This window comes from Macrobrachium rosenbergii, chromosome 10 (genome assembly GCF_040412425.1).
Source record: "Macrobrachium rosenbergii isolate ZJJX-2024 chromosome 10, ASM4041242v1, whole genome shotgun sequence".
NCBI lineage: Eukaryota > Metazoa > Arthropoda > Malacostraca > Decapoda > Palaemonidae > Macrobrachium > Macrobrachium rosenbergii.
Window position 1 is genome coordinate 20115176 of NC_089750.1, and position 23393 is coordinate 20138568.

At 42.3% G+C, this 23393-nt stretch overlaps 1 protein-coding gene across 9 annotated transcripts in view; it reads right to left on the reverse strand.

Annotated features, from left to right (window-relative positions):
* LOC136842537 (uncharacterized) overlaps positions 1 to 23393 on the reverse strand; it is a 122909-nt gene that overhangs the window by 92416 nt on the left and 7100 nt on the right. For all 9 annotated transcript variants that reach the window (XR_010854258.1, XR_010854260.1, XR_010854259.1 and 6 more), the window contains exon 2: positions 9469 to 9564. The gene's annotated coding sequence lies outside the window, so the exon portion shown is untranslated. The remainder of the gene's footprint in view (positions 1 to 9468; positions 9565 to 23393) is intronic.

Sequence of the window (23393 nt, forward strand, 5' to 3'; positions counted from 1 at the left end):
GATTCTTGGAGAGTCCACTAACCAACCATAACAATTCGAGAACCGTAAATTATAGTTCAGAACGGGGCTATAAGGAATGTCATAATGTTCTGACGAGCCCGAGAAAGTTCAGCCCTTCCTTGACCATGTTGAACAGCGCAAGAGCTTAAAGGGCCAGGTTGGAATGATCTTGCAGTATGATGTCTGTTGCCCATAATAGAAGATTCCCTTAAGGTGGCAGACAGTCAAGGCCGTCCTACCCCATAGATGCACATAACACGACAGTGCAGGGTATTCAAGGTCCACTTGGGAGTAAGCATGAGTTTCTGACGACTCAGTTCATCTGCCAGAAATTCCAGTTGGACTAGAAAAAACTCACTTTATCGCCAGCAGAAAAAACACTCGTTGCTTGGTGGCAAGTGATAACGTAAAAAAGTAAGGACTGTAGTCTTGTCTAAAGGAATACCACAGTCTAGGAATGAGCGAGGGTCGAGAAGAACTAAAGCCTTAAGAGAATGGCTTTCAGGTCTCTGGCATATATGTGAAGGTTTATTCCCCTGGGGACACGTCCCAGAAATTTCCCGAGCGGGTTCCCTCTACTAGAACAAGGAGTAAGAAGCAGTCTAAGACTATTCTCATGATGAGGGGCTTCTTCTGAAAGTCTAAATTTGGACAGATACCTCCGTAGGTCCAATTGAAAACTGGGTCTTTGGGAAAAAACAGCGGAGTCCGGTTATGATTCGTTGTCCCTATTGGTCTTGCGGGACAGGCTGAAGTTCATGGTCAAAAAAGAAGACAAAAGTAGGCGGAGCAAGGACTCGAGAGAAGTCCTATGCTGTAGATGTCGAAGCCTAAATTCCCACACTGGAAGACCCTGTCCCGTAGGACGGGTCTGAGATATCTTTCGGAGTCTGTGTGTGAACATGAAATGAAGTATCCTACATATCCAGGAACTCCACCCAATCGCCCTGGAGAATGGACAACAAGACTGTTTAGTTGGTCTCTGCAAGCAAACAAACTTGTAAAACCTCCAGCAGACTCGCAGACAACTAAGTGGACTAGTTGCATATCCTGCTGATATTTGACAGCTATGGACACATGGCCATCAGGGCGGGATCGACTTCTTAACGCGATAACACCTTGCAAGGACTCAATAACACCTCATACAGACTGACAACATATGCAGAACTGTACTTGGCTATAACACCTTGCAAGGACTCAATAACACCTCATACAGACTGACAACATATGCAGAACTGTACTTGGCTAAAAACTAATATCTGACACACTTATAGGAACTTGGAAAGTCCATAAGATACACAAAAGCCTGGCCATGGGATAACAATGGTCTTGAACAAAACCAAGAGTGATGAATTCTGCTGCAGTCAAACACACTGCTCTAAAAGAAAAAATCCGTGAAAAAGAATTAGGCGTTCAGCGGCGAGCGCCTAGTATGGCTAGATAGTGCCGAGCACTCTGGAACAGGTGTCAGGCACTTGGGATTCAGCGCCAAGCACCAGAAAGGTGGTGCTAAGAGCTCTGAAGTTGATTCAGATGCTTGGAAACAGGCCTTGCTGGTGAGAGGGTTCATGGAGCTTCTCTTCTGCTTGGAGCCCAAGAAAAATCTTTCAAAAAAAATGCAGGGAAGATATTGTCATTCCGGAGGAAAAACGAATCGAGGATTAGCTATATGTCGTATGAAAGTAGCTGTGATTCTCTTGGTAGACAGCTGAAGGTGAAGAAAAGAGGGATGATAGCAACTGTGTGTTTCTTCCAGTAGAAAAAAAATCCCCAAAGTTCCCTTCTTGTGATCCCAACGAAGGAGTGGAAAACTCAAAAAACTAACTCAACCGTCCTTATCTGAATAGGACAGGACTTAGCCCCTGCTCCTGATGTCAGTCAAGAAAGACCTTTAATTCAAGAACTTCACAAAAACTTCAGCCAGGAGGACTAAGTCCGTCTAAGCAAAGAGTGAGGAAGATAAAAAAAACACTTGTCTTGCTCCCTTAATACCAAGGTCAGACTCCTAACCCCCTGTAGAGGTGACAGCTTTCTTCAACAAGCTCATAAATTCATACACAAAAGTCCCCGTCTGCAAAGGACAGTGCTCCGAGACACTAATTGACGTCACAAGGGGAGCAACTCGGCTCGTCTGGAACTTCTAGACGAAGGTGGAACAAATTCCCAGTGATCAGAGACTACTGTCGGCCACTTGAAGACCGGAGCAAGGCATTCAACTGGAAATTGCACTCACAAAAGAACAACAGTATGTTCTTAGAAGAGACAGGCACCGAGATAAAGAAAGACAAGCGCCGAGCTAAAGAGAGACTGACGCCAGACACAAGTAGACTGGTGCCAGATGCATGAGAGCTGGTGCTGGGAGTGCTATATTTGCTATTGGGCGCCCAGGCGCTAAAGGGTGCTATTGGCCGCTCGGGCAATATCAGGTGCTATCTTCAACAACTGAGATTCTCCAGTGAGTATCACTACGGACAACGAGTGCACATACCTGTGGACGCCTTTCCAATGGCTGTCCATCGATACCTACGGACAACAAGCTCGACTGAGGGACAGCTACCCGGGGCAAAACCCTTTCAGACTGCCAAGGACAACAGTATGCCTCCTCCCAGGTTTAGGGAAGTCTGAGAGGGACTGGGTTTAGGAGATCCAAAGGAGTCAGATAGCCACCCTCTTCACTACACATCCAGTAAGATGCCTTTCCAGTGGCTGTCTGTCAACACCTGGGATCAGCAACAGGCTCGACTGGGAGGAAGACTACCCGGGGAACTTCCCACCAGCCTCCATTGGATTTTCAGTATGACTCCTCCCAGGTTTAGGGGAGTATGACAGTGACTTAGGTCTAGGAGAACTGGCGGGCCAGATAATCACCTCCTCCACTGCACAACACTTCACATTTACAATGTTAATTTCTGTTAACCCATACCCAAGACTGGCAAAGGCAAGGGAAGGAAGCAAAGGAGCCAGGCAGGGGAGCAAGTCGAGAAAAATAACAAGCGCCAGTAGTAGAAGAGAAAATTGATGCAGGGAGAGTTGGCGCCAATCAAACGGAAGTCGGCGCTGGGAGCTGGGAGCTCTCAGGTGTCGCCAGGCTGTGGTTGGTACCAGGCTAGCTGGGCAAGAGGAGAGTTAATAGCTCGGGAGCTAAGAGCTCAAGAGCTGATGAACACTTTTGTCGCTCAGAGCATGGCTACTCTCCTCAAAAAAGCAACTAAAATTAAAGCACAAATTCTCTCCTTACTACCCACTACCCCTACACTTTCCAGTTCTCTGCAGAGAAAAGTGTAAGATGTTGTTCAATTAATCCTTTACCGACAATAGTTTGAAGTACACAGAGTACCATTAAACAGGCATATCTCAATTCCTATCAACTGTTGTCTGAGACTTGGAGATATACATTTCATTACTGAAAATATCGGTCCGGAGGCGAACACAATATTTACATTTATAATGCTAGTCGGAAAAGGAAAATTAACCTTTACCGATGCAACGAAGGAAACTTCTTTCCAAGCAACCTCACTTGTTTTACCTTAACCCTTAAACGCCAACCCTCTATTTACAAAAGTGTCTGTCGTATGCCGGTAGCGTTCGGGAGTTAGCGCCAAAGCGGAAAAAAAAGTTTTTTTCAAAAAATCACAGCACGCTTAGTTTTTAAGATTAGGAGTTCATTTTTGGCTCCTTTTTTTGTCATTGCCTGAAGTTTAGTATGCAACCATCAGAAATGAAAAAAAATGTTATCATATATAATTATTGGAATATATGACAGCGCAAAAAACAAATTCATATATAATTGTATACAAATCGTGCTGTGAGCAAAACGGTTAAAGCTAATGAGTTATTTTTTTTTTTTTGTATTGTACACTAAATTGCAATGATTTTGGTATATAACAAATTGTAAAATGATCAAAGCAACACAGAGAAAATATTATCACAAAATGATGCATGAATTCGTAACGAGCGGACGTAAAAACAAGTTTTTTTCTAAAATTCACCATAAATCGAAATAGTGTGCTAGAGACTTCCCGTTTGTTGCCAAATGAAGGTAATTGATTGAATATTACTAGACTGTAAGTGTTTTAGCTTACAATTGTAGTTTTCGACCATTTCGGTCGAGTTAAAGTTGACCGAAGGTCGAATTTTTTCTATTTATTATGATTTATATGACAATATTTCAAAACTGATAAAAGCTACAACCATGAGTTATTTTTTGTTGTATTCTACATGATATTGCGCAAATTTTCATGTATAACGCTTTATGTAAGGCCTAATATAAAATGGTGCGAAAATTACGACAAGGTGACAAATTCTGAGACTTTCAGCAGTTACCACGCACGGAGGCAAGGAAAAAGTTTTTTTTAAAAATTCACCATAAATCGAAATATTGTGCTAGAGACTTCCCGTTTGTTGCAAAATGAAGGTAAATGATTGATTGTTACTAGAATGTAAGAGTTTTAGCTTACAATTGCATTTTTCGACCATTTCATCGAGTCAAAGTTGACCGTAGGTTGAAATTTTGGCACTTATCGTGATTTATATGAAAATATTTCCAAACTGATAAAAGCTACAACCATGAGTTATTTTTTGTTGTATTCCACATGAAATTGCGCAAATTTTCATGTATAACACTTTATGTAACGCCTAATATAAAACGGTGCAAACATTACAACAAAGTGACGAAAGAATTTCTGAGATTTTCGGCCGAGTTACCGCGCGCGGATGTAAGGAAAAAGTTTTTTCAAAAATTCACCATAAATCGAAATATTGTGCTAGAGACTTCCAATTTGTTGCGAAATGAAAATAAATGATTGAATATTACTAGAATGTAAGAGTTTTAGCTTACAATTGCGTTTTTCGACCATTTCGGTTGAGTCAAAGTTGACCGAAGGTTGAAATTTTGGCACTTATCGTGATTTATATGAAAATATTTCAAAATTGATAATAGCTACAACCATGGGTTGTTTTTTGTTGTATTTTACATGAAATTGCACACATTTTCATATATAAAACTTTAAGTAACAGCTAATATAAAACAGTGCAAAAATTACCACAAAGTGACGAAAGAATTTCTGAGATGTCTCGCTGATGCTCTGTAGTGCGAGAAGAAAGAAATTCGCGCATGTGCAGCTGGGTAACGCTTGTAAACAAAACAACAGCGTGATCCATGAACTCCCAGCATCCCTCAAGGCATGTGATTTAAAATCTTTCGCAAACTAGGCCTATAACTATTTTTCCGCGAATATTTAAAAAACTTTTTGTAGTCGACGTACCATACGTCCACTCGGCACCTGACAGACAATTTTATTCGACGTATGATACGTCCAGTCGGCGTTTAAGGGTTAATAAAACAAAAAGCAACTAAAATTAACAGCACACATTCTCTCCTTACTACCCACTACCCCTACACTTTCCAGTTCTCTCTCTGAAAAGAAAAGTGTAAGATGATGTTCAATTAATCCTTTACTGACAATAGTTTGAAGTACACAGAGTACCATTAAACAGGTATATCTCAATTCCTATCAACTGTTATTTGAGACTTACAGATATGCATTTCATTACTGAAAATATCGGTCTGGAGGTAAACAATATTTACATTTATAATGCTACTCGGAAAAAGAAAATTAACCTTTACCGATGCAACGAAGGAAACTTCTTTCCAAGCAACCTCACTTGTTTTACCATAATGTAACCGATAGAGAATACAATTAATTTTAATTATTTCTTAAATAGAAAGAACTGGGTTTCATTCGCCCCTCCATTTCCCCGATGGTTAAGCCTAATCATCTCTGTTTAAAATGACTGCCTGAGGGCCTTAATTCTAGGTGTGGCCTTCAAGGATGCCTTCCTCACCGATGCCGGACAACAGGCATGGGAGGAGCCAGAAAAGAGAAAGTTGGCGCCACGCCACTTGGGGATAGTGAACTCTCCACCAGGCCTAACTGAATGCCCACATGTTCACTATAAAAACAAGGCAGAGATTGACCTTTGCACCACCTACCTGGATGCCAAGGCATAATTCCCAAGGTTATAAATAGAACCCTTGAGTTTTACATTATCTTCCCTCACATGAAGAAGGCCTAAGCCACAGTATTTCCCTTGATTTATTTGTCTACAGAGCTGCCTTAATTTATTCTGTTTATTTTCTCACACCTATTTTATTTTCTCAATCTGAGTGCAAAGAGCATGTTAGAAGAGTGCATGCGTTTTGTGGAAAAATAAGGTTGTATAATGGGCCTCAACGCATTCTGTAATCAAATGTGGAATTTTCTAATAAGTCAATGTACCTCTCACTCCCAGAAGCTGCGAGTCCTGAACTGCGAATAGGCGGGGATCGACTGTAAACCTATCATTTTGAAGGCATTTAAATTGGTAATGGAAGTGTACCACCAAAAATTTAGGGAGTTGACGAAGCTGCCCACCCAGACGTATGGAATTTGCCAGAATGAAAGAACAGTCCTTTGGGGACTGGATTAAGTCACAGGAGGTGGATGATTTTAACAAGTTAAAGGAATTAATGCTAACTGAGGAGTTTAAGGCATGTGTACACTGTGAGGTAAAAGTTCATTTGGAGGAGTTGAATTTAACATTTTACAGGAAGTAGTCATTGCTGCTGATGAATACGTGTTGTCTCATAAGTCTTGTGGTAGGACAGGGAACAAGAATTTCCAGTGGGACAGGGGTAAAGGTAGTAAAAGTCAAGAAAAAGGTAATAGGTCCCCGAAGAGTAAATCTCCACCCAAGGGAAGAACAGAGGTAGTAGGCTACTTCTGTCATCAGAAGGGACAGGGTAAAGGTAGTAAAAGTCAAGAAATAGGTAATAGGTTCCTGAAGAGTAAATCTCCACCCAAGGGAGGGAGAACAGAGGTAGAAGGCTACTTCTGTCATCAGAAGGGACATAGAGGTCAAACTGTACCAAATGGAAAAGGCATGCTGAGATGGCAATGAAACCTGCTGGGCTGATGTTAAGCAGGACAGGCTTGGAGAGGAAGAGTTCCAGTGTACTGGTTGATTTTAAGGACTATTTCTATAGGTGAGGTCTTCTTGAATGAAAAGAGGGAGCAAGGTAAGCAAGTAAACATTTTGATGGAAACAGGTGCTGCACAGTCATTAATCTTAAGGTCAGCCTTACCTTGTGGGTCTGCTGAGGTTCAGCAAGAGTATGTTTTGTTAGGGGGATTTCCTTACACAGTATCTAAATATCCACTGGAATGGTCTTTATGGAGTCTAAGTGTGTTAATGGTCCTATGAAATTAGCAGTGGTGGATTCATTACTATTAGGAGGTATTGATGTAATTATGGCAAACAATTTGGCTATTTGTAAGGTAGAGGTTTGTCCTGTTTTGAATCCCAGAGGCATGTGTGATCAGCCACTAAATGAGAAGTTGGCTGAGGATAGGGCTGAAATCCCTACTGGAGTTGTTACTTGATCAAAGGCTAAAAGATATGGTAGGTGGATCTGTAAAAGGATTGCAGCCTTATGCTGAGCTGGATACTAGTTTAGACAACAAGATCAGCTAAGACAGGGAATCTTTAAAGGCACCACAGGAACAAGAGTTCAGGCAAGTAGAGGAGGAACAGCCAGTTTCTGATTTAACTGAACCAGTAATAAAATGGCACAATGGTTTCCTTTACAGTTTTTGTAGACCAGTAGAGGCATCTGCTGATTCTGTAGAGGTCCATAAGCAAATTGTAGTACCTGATGCTTACAGAAATAAATTGTTATGGTTATCACATGAGGATTCTTTTTCAGGCAACTCCAGTGTTTGAAAGACTAACCAGAAATTAGCCGGGAATTTCTTCTGGCCTAATATGAGACAAGATATTAAGAGACATGTAGCTTCTTCTCGGACTTGCCAAATCACTGGGAAGCCTAACCAAATAATTCCTATGGCCCCTCTTGTACCCATTCCTTATGCTGGGGAACCATTTAAAGTAGTGTTGATAGACACTGTAGGTCCACTTCCTAAAATCAGTAGTGGAAATGAATATATTTCAACTATTATGGACCGTATGTCTAGATATCTAGAAACCATACCATTAAGGAACATTAAAAGTGTAATGGTAGTGGAGGCATTAGCAAGATTCTTCTTAAAATTTGGTTTACGTAAGGTCTTACAATCAAATTGTGATAGAAGTCTGTCAGCAAATATTTTGGAACACAGGGCAAAAAGGTGAGGAAAGCCTAAGAGAAGGAGAGACTGTATTCAAGAGGACATGAAACAAAGGAACAGACGAAAGGACTTCACAGATAGAAACACCTGCAAAAGGCTCACCGAAAACAGACATACCAACTTAGGATTAAGTTGAGCAAAAGATGATGATACAGTGGATAGTTTTTGTACAGTATGTAACTTGGACTCTTTCAGACATAACCAGTAATGTGTTTACATTTTGTCTATGAAATTTAAACCAGCCATAAAGTAACTATCACAGAAAAATCTTGTTTATAAAGATGTGTTTTGTATACTGTCTTCAGTGCTTAAAAGATTACAATAGACGTCCCCACAAAACACTTTTAACAGAATACTGTATGTGACCATGAGATATACAGTAGAAGAATGTAGTTAAGTTAAAATGTAATGTTAGGAGGAGTTTTTGGAACAGAGATTTACTGCAAAGGTCTGATTCAAGCTCTACAGAACATCTGGTTAGGCTACGAGTGCCAGAGGGGTTTAGGGAACCCATGCTGAGGCTGTCTTTAAGGTGAGAGAAGTTTTATTGAAATATTTCTTATATACAAGTCCCCATCTTTCCACTGAAGCTTACGGAATCATGAATATTTAAAACATTACAAAATACAGCCTTATAAGTTCGATTTCACAGGGTTTCTGTAAAAGATGCATCTATTTAATACAAAAAAGTATCTACCAAGTTCAGGAAGTTTCTGTTGAGCATGTGGAGGTAAAATTAAGTTGTACAAATTTAATTAACATGAACATCTAATGATTAGATGTGTTGAACTTTAAAGTTTACTTACCATAAATGTCTTGTCTATTTAAATCATTAAACCAAGGTTGATTATCAGCAAAAATTTTAATAACCATTACTGAGAGGATATGGTTAGCATTCTTATCCACTAGAGAAAAATAAAAGACTGGCCAAATTCCTGAGCAGAACAGCAGGATAGCTAGGACAGGAAAGATACTCCTGAGGTTGCTCTAAGTCCAGTGCATAGGTATGGTAAGCCTACTCATGTTCATATGTCTGTCATCTTGTAAAACTACTGACAGGTACCCTACTGTAACATCAAAAGGTCTACTGGTGCCCATTAACTTAACTCTTGCAAGTTCAAGTACCTGACCAGTTTCATATATAAAGACTTAACCCTAATCTTACATTTCAAAGGTTGTACTAAGGAATCTCCCTTGGGTAAACATCATAAATATTGTCTGAATGAAGACCTAAAACTTATAACATGTTACTGAGAATTCAAATGCCAAAGAAATGTCACTTAAACAATTGTTTACAGATTACCTGTGATCTAAAATGGTCTAGCAGACTAACAAAAGTTGAGGAGTGGTTAGTCCACCTCAATCTGAAAAATCCGTCAGTCATTTTAGCAGAAGACATCTGGAAAAAAGAATAAGTTTCTGTAAATAATTGATAATAAAATCATAAAATTCTCTCCAAACACAAGCAATTAATATAAATATTGAAGACGACTCAACAAAGAGGTTTAAATTTCAAACTGAAAATTTTTCAAACATTAGCATTTCACATGTAAACTTGGCACACTTTTAACTCCCATTAGCAAGTATCACTGTGAGAAAATATTAAGTAATCCAATTAAAACTAAGTTTGACTTTCAAGATTTTTCATCACCCTCCCCACAAAACAGAGAAGCTAAAATGACATTTTTATAATAAAATGAAGTTTTGTATATACTGTACTCACCTAGTAATTACTTAGCTAAGAGCTTCTAACTTGACGGCAGCCTCAATTTTGAAATTCACAGTAGCGATAGTTTTTTGTTTATGTAGGTGACTAACCCTGCCCACTTTTGGGGTGAAAGAGAGGAACAAATAAGCCATGAGCTTCACTTCTGTTTATGCTCTGACCCAGGATGTTCAATAAACCTTTAATAGCAAAGGAAGGAGGCCATGGCTGTGAAGGATTCTCGTTTTTTGCCAAGAAGCCAAGGGTAAGGGAACAGACCACGTCACCTTGAGAAAAACCTATCCTTCTGCCTATTGCATGCAGTTCGCTCACTCTTCTCGGAGTGGCTAGCGCAACCAGGAAAATAGTCTTCTTAGTCAGATGTTCAACAATGATGAACTCATGGGTTTGAATCTTGAGTCAGACAGCCACATTAGGACTACATCTAACGACCAAGGGCATACCTCCTCCTTGTCAACCTTGGATGTGTCGAAAGACTTAATAAGATCTGAGATATCCTGGTTGGAAGAAATGTCTAAACCTCTGTATCTAAAGATTAAGCTAAGCATAGCTCTATATCCTTTTATCGTAGACGAAGAAAGGCCCCTGGTGGATCTCAAGTAAAGAAGAAAGTCCCCCACTTGAGTTATAGTGGTTTTAGGAGAAGAGATGTTATTCTTCTTAAACCAAGGTCTAAATACTGCCCACTTTGTCTGGTAGACTTAGTTAGTAAAATGTCGTCTACATTCAGAAAGAGCTTCTGCCGCAGCTCTTGAAAAGCCTTCAGCTCGTAAGTGTTTGCGGACAGTCAAAACCCTGTCAGGGCCAGAGTGGATGTGCCCTGATAAAATTCCCTGTAATGGGGTTGTCTGAGTAGACTTGGGATTGTTGGAAGAAGGCGTGGGAAGTCTACTAGTAGTTCAAGAAGCTCCAGGAACCACTCTTTCCTCGGCCAGAAGGGAGCTATCAAAGCCATCCTGGTGCTTTGATGCGATTGGAGCTTCTTCAGAACCTCCCTCACCATCCCAAACAGAAGGAAGGCATACACATCCAGTCCTGACCAAATTTGCATCATAGCATCTGTCGCCCAGGCTCGTGGGTCCGGAAACGGTAAGCAGAACAGGGGAAGATGGTGGTTTTTCGGTGTCGCGAACAAATCCACAACTTCCACAGGTCAGAGCATACTCGACGGTCCAGGGTCCACTCTGTCGGGAGAATTTGTTTATGATGACTGAGTTCATCTGCCAATACGTTGCACTTCCCCTGAATGAACCGAGTTAACAGCTGGGTTCGGTTCTGCTCTGCCCAAAGAAAGAGACTCCTGGCAGTCTCGCAAAGGGAGAATGAGAGTCCCCCCTTGGAGTCTTACAAAAGCTAAGGCTGTTGTGTTGTCTGCATGCACCATAATTACTTTGTCACATACTTCCCTTGTGAAATGTTGCAGTCCCAAATGGATGACTTTCAGTTTTTTGATGTTTATATGCAAAGCCTTCTCTTTCTGGGACCTAACTCCTGAAACTTCCTTTCCCTCCAGGAGGCTCCCCAACCTATGTCCGATGCGTCGGAGAAGAAGTCTGGATCGGGGTTCATTACCGAAAGTCTGCTTGCGTTGTTCCACCAGCACAGGTCCTCCTTTATCTCTTGCGTTATTGGGAAAATGCATAAGTCCTGATTTATCCTGCGATCCCAACTGACTCTTAAAAAGAACTGAAGGTCTCATATGCAGCCTTCCCAACCTCACAGACTGTTCAATCGACGATAGTGCCCAGGAGACTCATCCAGTGAGTGGCTGAACACTTCTGAAGGAAAGGAAAAGGTTGACTTTCTTGAGGTAGGTTTCTATCCTTTTGGGGGAGGGAGAAGCCTGAACATTCTGAGAGTCGATCTTCATTCCCAAATATAGAATCTGTTGAGAAGGAGTCAGTTGGGATTTTTGAAGGTTCAACAGCAAACCTAGATCCTGAGTCAAAAGCAATGTCCTTTGAAGGTCCTCCATGCATCTCTCTCTTGTAGGCGAGCGTATTAACCAATCATCCAAATACAGGTATAGGGAAATGTTCACTCCCAGGAAGTGAAGCCAAGTGGCCAATGTGGCAAGAACTTGGGTGAACACCTGTGGTGCTGTTGACAAGCTAAAACATCGCACTCGAAACTGGAAAACTTGATTTCCATGAACAAATCTCAGGTACTTCCTTGAGTCTTGATGGATGGGAATGTGGAAGTAAGCGTCTTTCATATCAAGAGATATCATCCAGTCCCCTCTACGAATGGATGATAGGTCAGAGTGGACTGTTTCCAAATGAAACTTCGTTTTCTCTACGTAAACTTTCAGAGAGCTCACATTAAGTAGCAGTCTCCATCCTCACATAGCTTTTGGTACTACAAAAAGCCTGTTGTAAAAACCCCTGGACTCAGTGTTCTCCACCACTTCTACTGCCTTCTTCTTGAGAAGAGACGACACTTCTTCCGAGAGGGCTAAATACTTTGTTGATCCTATGGAGTATGCCGTCAATTTGACGGGAGAGCTGGATAAGGGAGGTTTCTCTTTGAAGGGGATAGAATACCCTTCCCCTAATACTTCTATCACCCATTGATCTGCTCCTCTCATTCTCCAACTTCCCCAAAAAAGTTGGAGTCTGGCTCCCATGGTTGCATGAAGGACTGAAGACTCACTTGCGGGTCGTAGGTCTGGTGGAGGGTCTCTTGGCCGCACGCGGGGCAAAACTTACAGTAGTCCGCAGTCTTGATTGTGCTCTCTGTCTGCCTCCTCAAAAGGGTTGGGGCTGAAGAGGAGAAAATGACTCGGATGCCTCACAGATTGCGAGACAAGGTCTTGTGTAGACTTCTTATGAAGGTAAGAAGCCACTTCTTCTACTGTTGCTTGCGGGAAAAGGTGTGTATTATCCAAGGACGAGAAGAGGAGAGCCGATTTATGCGATGGAGTGACACCCCTAGATACAAATAAAATCCAGAGTTTCCTCTTCTTCAAAACCCCAACAGCATAAAGGGAGAAAATCTTAAAAAAAAAAAAAGAACCATCTTGAATTGCTTTATCAGCACAGGAGTGAACACTCCTCCAGTCAGCAGCAATATCCTGAGGCAGATCAGAATCTCTGATCTTCTTTGCCATGGCACCTACGGCCCAATCTAGAAAACTAAACACTTCAAACACCTTGAACATGTTCTTGAGCAAATGATCAATCTCCAACACAGAGAACATGGCCTTTGCCAAAGCAAAAGCCGACCTACGGGCCGAATCAATGAGGCCAGAGAAGTCCCCCTGGGAGGAGGCAGCCACTCCAGGGAGGGGGCCTCTCCAGTCGCATATGACCTATATCTCCTGGCCGAAAGACAGAAAAGCGGAATACTAAACCATGCCTTGCCCTGGCGTCTTTTCTCCAAGAGCCAGAGATCCACTTCTCTCATAGCCTTCTTAGATGAAGAAGATGGAACCACTTTGGGAAGTCTCGACGATTCCCCGGGTAAGTCACTCATCATAAATGAGGAAGCTGGAGAAGAAGGGGCTGCCGGAGCAAAAAAATCTGAAAAATTCTCCAGTAAATAATTCATTAAGGCAGCATAAGCCAATGGGGTGGAGTCCTGTCCTAAATCTTCCTCCTCCGATGAGACCGGGGACAGTGAGGGATCTTCAGGAGCTACTGAAGCAGAAGTCGACTCTTAAGAATACCCAAAATACTGTCTATATAACTGCTTCTGCAGTGGTGCCATGGAAGGGTCCAATCTGGGAGTAGATGAATCAGTAATTGAATGAGTAGGTGAAGAAAACTGGAGCGGGCATCAAACAATCCTGGCGCTTTACCGAAGGAGAGTGAGTTGGCGCTGAAAGGTTCTCTGGCACCAAGCTATGCGGGTGCATTAGTAGGCGCTTCTTATCTTCTGAACGCTCTGTCTATACTGGGCGCTCGGCAGTCAATGGGCGCTCGGCCACTAAAGAGCACTCAGTTGCTAAAGAAGAGTCCTCAATCCCAGACAGGCACTTGAAAGATGAACGTGAACTATCACAAGAAGGTTCCCTATTGGCTGAAGAACTAGTCCTCTTGCTGGACACAGATGATGGTCTGGTAGCTACTGATTGAGAAAAACGTTCAGGAAGGGAGAGAAGGAATATTAACCTCACTAGATTCCTGAGTCACGTCTAGAGTAGCTAATTTAACCTTAGCTCTAGCAGCTGCTTTTCTCTTACGATCCCTTTCTAATTTTGCTAAGTGAGAAGTTTATGTCTTCCACTTTCTTTCATCACATTCACAGCATTCCTCACAAGTCAAGTCAACTGAATAAATTTGTTCTCTGCATGTCGTACACAAAGTGTGTGAATCGTAACATGCCTTGGTCAAACAAGTACTTTGGTCCCCGGTTTACTGACGGGGTTCCGTTCTTGCGACCAGGTCAGTAACCGAAAAAAAGAAGCCGGAAAATCGTCGAAAATCGTCAAAAATCATAAGAAAACCTTACTTTTAATGCTCTGGGTGCATTGAAAACGACGTAAACTGCATTATTATTGAGTTTTACATACAGCAAAAACCTTCAAATTATGATTATTCTGCCGTTTTGGGGCCATATTTCTTCCGTCGGATCGGCAGCTGACGATGTTCAGAGCCCCGAACATGCGTCGTAAGCCTGAAATAATTTCTGATGAATATATTTGAAAAGCGCCGTAACCTCGGAATGTCGTAGTCGGAACCGTCAGTAAACCGGGACTGCCTGTACTGCAACCTCTGCTACAATACCTAATACTCAATGCACTAGAATCTGACATAATTACTAGCTACTGTGTTCACTAGTACTGTAATTAGAACTTACGATTGAATTTAAGACTCCAGACTGGCAATGGCATTGGGGTCAGGAGTGGGAGAGCTGGGTAAAGGATCAGGGGGTACAACTGAAGAGGTGGTAAAGGGAGAAATTACAGGTAAAGATACAATAGGTACATCCATAGAAGACCTAGCAGATTCCTGACTAGTTACAGCCTTGTCATACTTAATGGTCGCTTTTCTCTTTCTATCCCTCTCTAGCTTTAATAGATGAGAACTCAAAGTCTTCCACTGTTTTGGATCCTAACCCTCACACTCAGTACATGGTTTATCTATTGAACAAACCTGACCCCTGCAAGTCACGCACAAAGTATGAGAATTATACTTAGCAGAGGTTAATCTCATATTACAGCCTCTGCTACAATATCAAGTACTAGTAGTACTTGTGTCTGACATCGTCACTAAAGTCAAGAATAAAGTACAAAGTCACAATCAAGAAGTCAAATCCATAAAATTCCAAAGTTTTGATCAAAAACCCTATCTATCTATTTGCCAAAAGGCTACTGAAAACAAAAATACTTCATCGATCAAGATAAACCAGAAAACCAGCAAAGTACTGAGTTCCAAATTCAGCTGCTGCTCACAACCTATGTCGTAAGCTGGCAGAAACAAATTTAAGCCATTTGCTCAGTTGTCCCTCTTCTTCCCAGAAAGTGGGTGGGGTTAGTCACCTACACCAAAACAAAAGAATCGCTATCACTAGTTTCAAATTTTAGCTTTTTATATCGGAAACGTTAGCTATGTAATTACTTGGGAAGTCACTTGTATAAAACTTTTTATTAGTTTTGCCACTAATATTATGTTGTTAATTTTACTTGGTTCAGGAGACATTGAGCTGAACCCTGGGCCTACTACAGTACTCACTACAATATGAAAAGCTGAAAAGTGCTTTACTCAAATATTCAAGACTTAAGGTCAGATTTTCTTGATCTCCAGAGTTAAGGCATGTTTTTATCTATAGTAACAAGTCAAAGGCCAAGTTTTTAATACCAGGGTCTGATGGCCTTGACTTTATATATTCAGTACTATACTTTATATATCCTCGTAACATCCCACGTGCTCAAGGTATGGCTGTACAGTATACACTAAGTCTGGACAACCTATTTATTGTCAGAAAAATTTGGAGTGTAGTTGCCAAGAAATTCTCTGTCTTAAATTTTCAGTAAATTCTACAATGTTTACATATCTGCTGTTTACCACAATCAAATATCGACAATTCTATATAGGATATGACTGTCTCTTGGAAAGGATTAGTATGGCTCAGTCACAGGATTCTAAAGCTTCACTCATTGTTTAAGGAGACTGTAATGCAGAGCACAGCAAGTGGCTAAATTCAAATTCCGTTAGTACATGGCCAGTCTGCTCTTGAGTTCTGTGTATCCTCTGATTCTGTCCAGCTAATTGAGGAACCCATACATGTTTCTGATAATAGATTAGACCTCATATTCAAGATGTTCCAGCTATTGTAAAGTCCAAGGTCTGCAAATATATAGGCACTTCTGATCGTTGCACCATTGAGATGGACATATCTGTCAATCAATTTATTCCTAATACCACCACTGGAAAAACAGTCTGGCTGAAATCTCGAACCAATTGGGACCACATTGTTGAAGCTTGTCAGGCAATTAATATTTCAGATGCTATAGCAGTTCTTAATCCCAAGAAGAAGTTATGAAATGCTGATGGCTATTTTAATAAGGTATGTCCCTTCAAATCCAGGACAAATGACCAGCCGTGGTTTGATGATACATGTAAATGAGCTTACCATGACAAACAGACCAAATTCAACAAATGGAGACGGAATCGTTCAAATGAAAATTATACCATTTTTGTTGAGCCTCACCATGCTTTGAATAGAACTTACCATACAACCGAGAGAAATTACAATAATTCCTTAAAGAGGAAACTTGAATGAATTACTCAGCCTCATCTGTGGTGGATTAAATTGGCATCATCCATCTTTGGATCAAGCTCATCTTCCATTCCACCACTACTAATAGATGATAGTAAACTGGTTACTTGCCTTAAAGAAAAGGCTGAATTGCTTCATCGAGCTTTTGAAGCTAAGCAATCTTTCCTTTGTTCTTTACAAAAGTTTCTAGTGTTGTCTCCAAAGATTAGTAGATCCTATAGATTTTCATGCTGACATAGTATCTTTGTGGATGAACACAAGATTAGTAATACAGTGATTGTTCTAAAGTATGGCATATCTGTAGACTCCAGTAACTACAGGCCAGTTTCTTTCTCCCTATGCTCTCCAAAATTACTGACAATTTATTTCTAACCCACTGTATAAGTATGTGAAATCTAAAGGATTATTAGCTGATAGTAAATATGCATATAGGAAGCAGCTAGGTACCAGTGATGCTCTTTTAGACTTGAATGCCATTTGCAAGAGAACCTTGATGAGGGTTTTGAGTGTAGAGTAATTCAAACAGATTTTAGTGCTGCTTTCAGTTCAGTAAACCACAAGGCACTTATTTATAATTTCAGAATCTTGGAGTTGGTGGATATGTTTTAGGATTACTTCAAGATCTCCTTACAGGTATACAGCAGAGAGTTGCTGTTGATGGAATCTTTAGTGAACAGAGACCTATTGTGTCTGGAGTTCCACAGGGTAGTGTTCTTGGTCCACTGTTGTTTGTAGTGTATGCAAGTGACATGATTGTTGGCCTGGAAAACAGGATTGTTCAGTATGCCAATGATGCAATACTTGTGGGTGTAGTAGTCTCCACTTGTGAGAAATGAAGCTGCCCTCAGCCTCACTCGGGACATGAACTGGATTAGTGAAAGGTGCAGTTTTTCGGGTATGAGGCTGAACTCCAGTAAAATGAAAACACTATTGATTAACAGATCTCATACAGATTTTCCACCCCATCCTCCCCTTCAGGTGGATGGGACTTTGCTGAATGAGTCTGAAGCTTTAACTATGCTAGGAGTAACTTCTGATTCATCTTACTTTTGAGAAACATCTACTGAAAGATTCAGCAAATGCTGCATGAAAGGTATAGGTGTTGTTTGTAAGGCCTCTACTGATAGAACCAATGCAACCTGTTTTAGGTCATTTGTCCTTCCTTCACTAGAGTACTGTTCTCTGATGTGGATGGATGTCTGCTTCTGCCAAAGATCTGTCTCGTTTAGATAGTCATTCGTGGTGATAGGTTTCTGCTGCCTAATATTAGTATACTTGGACCATTGACGGATGGTCTCGTTTGTCACTTTTTCATAAATTGTATTTCAACAGAGATCTTTCACTTTCACAATTGATCCCTGATCCCCTTTTCCTGCCAAGAGTAACCAGATTTGCTGAACAGCAGCAGCGGTGTGTGGTAAATGTGCCTCGCTGTCAAACTTCTTGGTTCCAGAGGTCCTTTATTCCTCACACTGTTAGTTTGTGGAACAGCCTCCCTGTGGATGTGGGGCAATTGGAACTTCAGAAGTTCAATGTAGATGCAATGCACTGTTACCCTAATACAACCAACTTATATTTTAAAATCTTATTTACATTTTTATTTATTTATTTGTTAATTTATCTATTTTTGTAATCACTGATATCCTCTTTCTGTATTACCCATTACCTTCTGTTGCTTCTTTCAAATGAAAACCAAATTCTTTGGAAGCTTCAATTTCAAGTCAATGGCCCCTGTGAGTTTGTTCCATATAAATAAGGTTCATCTTCTGAATAATAATAATAATAATAATAATAATAATAATAATAATAATAATAATAATAATAATAATAATAATAATAATAATAATGATATTTTTATGATAAAATAAAGTTTTGTACATACTTACCCGGCAGATATATACTTAGCTATAGTCTCCGACGTTCCCGACAGAAATTCAAATTTCGCGGCACACGCGACAGGTAGGTCAGGTGATCTACCATACCCGCCGCTGGGTGGCGGAATAGGAACCATTCCCGTTTTCATGTCAGATTTTCTCTTCCACCTGTCTCCTGAGGGGAGGCTGGGGGCCGTAATCAGATATATCTGCGGGTAAGTATGTACAAAACTTTATTTTATCATAAAAATATCATTTTTGTACATGAAACTTACCCGTCAGATATATACTTAGCTGATTGGCACCCTTGGAGGAGGGCAAGAGACAGCTAAGAACTAAAAAACGGGAAAACAACATATGTTGTAGGAATAAACAAAAACCATGGTTCTTACCTGATTGGGCAGAAGACTTCATGGATACTGTCTATGAGTCTATGCCTCAAGAGCTTCAGCGAGGAAGTGACCTAAGACTGACAGCCCTTCTGGATCATATCAATGGGGATAAAACCCACTTACATGACAGAGCCTGTTATGGATCGTGTCAATGGGGATTAACCCACTTACAAGACAGAGCCCTCTACCTGAATCATATCAATGGGGGCTATCCCTCTTACATGACAGAGCTAGGTAATAAAAATACAAGGAGCTAACAACCAAAACCGACCACCTGACCAAGCCTAACCTTGTTAGTAATACGAGATGAAAAAGAGAGAGAGACCTGCAACACTCTTTTCAACCGACCATAAAAAACACAACAAACAATTAAAAATAACACTAAATTAAATAGGATTAGCTTCAGCTCCTTGACCCAGCACCGAATCCATGGATACGTAAGCTCCTAGAGAGAAGCACTTCTCATATGTCACACGAACATCTCTCAAATAATGAGAAGCAAACACTGAGTTACATCTCCAGTATGTAGAGTCCACAATAGACTGGAGGGACCAAGACTTGTGGAAAGCTAGAGAAGTAGCTATTGCTCTCACCTCATGAGCATTAACTCTTAGGAGCTGAAAATGTTCTTCTTTACATGAAAGATGAGCCTCTTTTATAATATCCTTAATGAAGAAAGCCTGGGCATTCTTGGAAATTGCTCTTGAAGGATCCTTGACAGAACACCAAAGACTTTCGGTGTTGCCTCTGAGCTGTTTCTTTCTCTCCAAATAATGTTTAAGACTTCTTACTGGACAGAGTGTGTGTTCCAGCTCCTGTCCTGAAAGATCGGAGAGTCCTTTGACCTCAAAACTCCTAGGCCAAGGTTTTGAAGGGTTCTCATTCTTTGCTAAGAAGAGAGGCTGAAAGGAGCAGATTGCAGAGTCCTTCTTAAAGCCTACAGAACCTTCCAAAGCTTGTAATTCGCTCACTCTTTTGGCAGAAGCAAGAGCGAAAAGAAACAGCGATTTTCTGGTCAAATCCCTGAACGAGGCAGATCGAGGAGGCTCAAACTTGTTAGACATTAAAAACTTTAGGACCACGTCCAAATTCCAGCTGGGAGGTCTAGGGGACTTATTTTTAGAAGTTTCAAAAGACCTTATAAGGTCGTGAAGGTCTTTATTATCCGAGATGTTCAGACCTCTGTGTCTAAAGACTGAAGACAGCATGCTCCTATACCCCTTTATGGTGGAAACCGCCAGGTTACATTGCTCCCTTAGGTAGAGAAGGAAATCCATAATCTCCATTACAGAGGTACTGGAAGAGGAAACTTTCTTAGATCGGCACCATCTCCGAAAGACTTCCCACTTCGACTGGTAGAGGCGCAAGGTAGAAGATCTTCTAGCTCTGGCGATAGCCTTAGCAGCCTTGTGCGAAAATCCCTTCGCTCTAACCAGTCCTTCGACAGTCTGAAGGCAGTTAGGTTTAGAGCGGGAAGATTCTTGTGAAATCTGTCGAAGTGGGGCTGTTTGAGAAGATCGCTCCTGAGAGGGAGCGACCTGGGAAAATCTATCATCCATTCCAGTACCTCTGTGAACCAGTCTCTGGATGGCCAAAAGGGAGCGATCAGGGTGAGCTTGGTGCCCTTTGACGAACTGAACTTCCTGATTACCTCCCCTATTATCTTGAACGGGGGAAAAGCGTAGCCGTCTAGACCGTTCCAATCTAGGAGAAGGCCGTCTATAGCTACTGCTCTGGGGTCCGAGATTGGGGAGCAGTAGTTCTCCAACCTCTTGTTCCAATGGGTTGCGAAGAGGTCTATATGAGGTCTCCCCCACAGGAACCATAGCCTTTCGCAAACCTCCTGATGAAGGGACCACTCCGTGGGAAGAACTTGATCTTTTCTGCTGAGCAGATCCGCCCTCACATTCCTTTCTCCCTGAACAAATCTGGTGAGGAGAACGATGTTTCTCTCCCCCGCCCACAACAGAAGGTTCCTTGCTGCAATGTACAGGGAGAAGGAATGTGTCCCTCCTTGCTTCCTGATATAAGCCAGGGCTGTGGTGTTGTCGGAGTTGACTAGAACTACTGATCCCTTGACCAGAAGTTCGAATCTGGAAAGAGCTAGGTGAATGGCTACCAGCTCTTTCATATTGATGTGCCAGGCCTTCTGATCCGTGTCCCAGGTACCTGACACTTCTTCCGAGCCTAGTGTCGCTCCCCAACCCGACTCCGACGCGTCTGAGAACAACACTAGGCGAGGGCTCGGCGGTTGTAGAGGAATTCCTAGACCCAGCTTCTTTGGGTCTAACCACCAACGGAGCTGTTCCTTTACCAGAGATGATATTTGGAAGGAATCCGACAAGTCTTGGGACTTCCGATCCCAAGATTCTTTCAGGAAGAACTGAAGAGGTCTGAGGTGAAGCCTTCCCAGAGAAACGAACTGTTCCAGCGAGGAAATGGTCCCCAGCAGACTCATCCATTCCTCGCGAACAACTGTCTTTCTCCAGAAAGTCTGTCACCTTTTGAAGGCAGCGTTCCCTTCTTTCCAGGGAGGAAACGCTCGAAAACCCCGAGAATCCATCGAATCCCCAGGTAGACAATTTCCTGCTGAGGAATCATCTGAGACTTCTCGAGGTTCACAAGAAGTCCTAGAGATTGGACCAGGTTTAAAGTCCGAGAAAGGTCCTCCAGACAACGGTTCTTTGAACTGGACCGAATTAGCCAATCGTCGAGATACAAGGAAATCCTCACTCCCTCCAAGTGCAACCAGTGAGCCACATTCCTGAGAATGGTCGTGAACACTTGGGGAGCTGTGGAGAGTCCGAAGCAAAGAGCCCTGAACTGAAAGGTTCTGCCGTCTACCATGAACCTTAGGAACTTCCTGGAGGAGGGATGGATGGGAACGTGGAAGTAAGCATCCTGAAGGTCCAGGGACACCATCCAATCTCCTTGACGAAGAGACGACAGAACTGAAGACGTCGTCTCCATAGAGAACTTCTTCTTTCTGACGAAAGAGTTCAGGAGCTCACGCCCAAGACCGGTCTCCACCCTCCCGAGGATTTTGGAACAAGAAAAAGACGGTTGTAAAATCCCGGGGAGTGAAGATCTTGCACCGGTTCTATGGCAGACTTTTCTAGCATTTGATCGACGGCTAGAAGAAGGGCTTGCCTCCGCACAGGATCCTTGTATCTCGCCGATAACTCCTCGGAGTTGTAGTCAAGGAGGTTTCCGAAAAGAAGGGAATGAGGTACCCCTTCCTCAAAACAGAGAGGGACCATTCGTCCGCTCCCTTTTGTGCCCAGGCTTCGGCGAACTTGAGAAGTCTGGCACCTACTGGAGTCTGGAGGACTTGATTTTCACTTGGACTTCCTGGAAGGGAGTCCTGAAGGCCTGGATCTTCTCTCAGGTCTACGCCTCCCTAATAGACCTGGATGAACGAAAGGGCTCCTGAAAGGGGGCTTCTCCTTCTTAGCAATAGGCGCAGCAGGTCTCATCCTCTTCGACGACTGAGCTAGAAGGTCTTGAGAAGCCTTCTCCGACAAAGAACGAGAGACTTCCTTTACAGTTTCTTGTGGGAAAAGATGGCTAGAAAGAGGAGCGTACAAGAGGGAAGACCTCTGGGAAGGAGAGACCGATTTAGAGAGGAAAGCGCTGAAGACTGACCTCTTCTTAAGCAGGCCAGTGCCGAACAGGGAAGCGATCTCCATCGAGCCGTCCTTAACAGCTTTGTCCAGGCAAGACAACACACTGCTGAGGTCCTCCATACTGACTGAATCCTCTTGAAGACTTCTCTTGGCTAAGGCCCCAAGAGACCAGTCCATGAAGTTGAACACTTCCAGCACTCGGAAAAGGCCCTTGAGGAAATGGTCCAGTTCACACAGTCCCCAAGAAGCCTTGGCCGAATTAAGGGAGAGTCTTCTGGAAGAATCTACCAGCGAGGAAAAATCTGAGCCAGCAGAAGAGGGGAGAGCTAATCCCATAGGCTCCCTAGTCTCGTACCACATTCCTGCTCTTCCCGAAAGCCTAGAGGGAGGCAAAGAGAAGACAGTCTTGCCTGCATCCTTCTTTGAGGAGAGCCACTCTCCGAAACCTTTAAGAGCTTTCTTCATGGAGATCGTAGGACGCATTTTAACAAGAGAGGAAGATTTCGAAGCCTTGGTGCTCGAGAGCATAGAACCAGGGGAAGGAGGAGAAGCAGGCTTGAGGGAATCTCCATACTCCTGGACTAGTAGAGCTGTCAACCTCTTGTAATCAGAAATTGTGATGTCCTTAGGAGATTCGTCCTCCGATAACGCCTCCAGGCCAGAAGGAGGAGGAGAACGTCTAGAAGTAGCAGGGCATTTATCAGAAGAAGAGCGCCTAGAAGGAGAAGAGCCTTTGTCCACTGGAGAACGATGATCCGGAGAGAAGCGCCTATAAGCTGACTGGCGCCTGACAGAAGAAGCAGCTCGAACCGAAGAGGAGCCCTTGCTGGGAGAGGGGCGCCTAACAGACGAAAGGGAGGCTGGAGAGGAACTTCTACGAGGCGAAC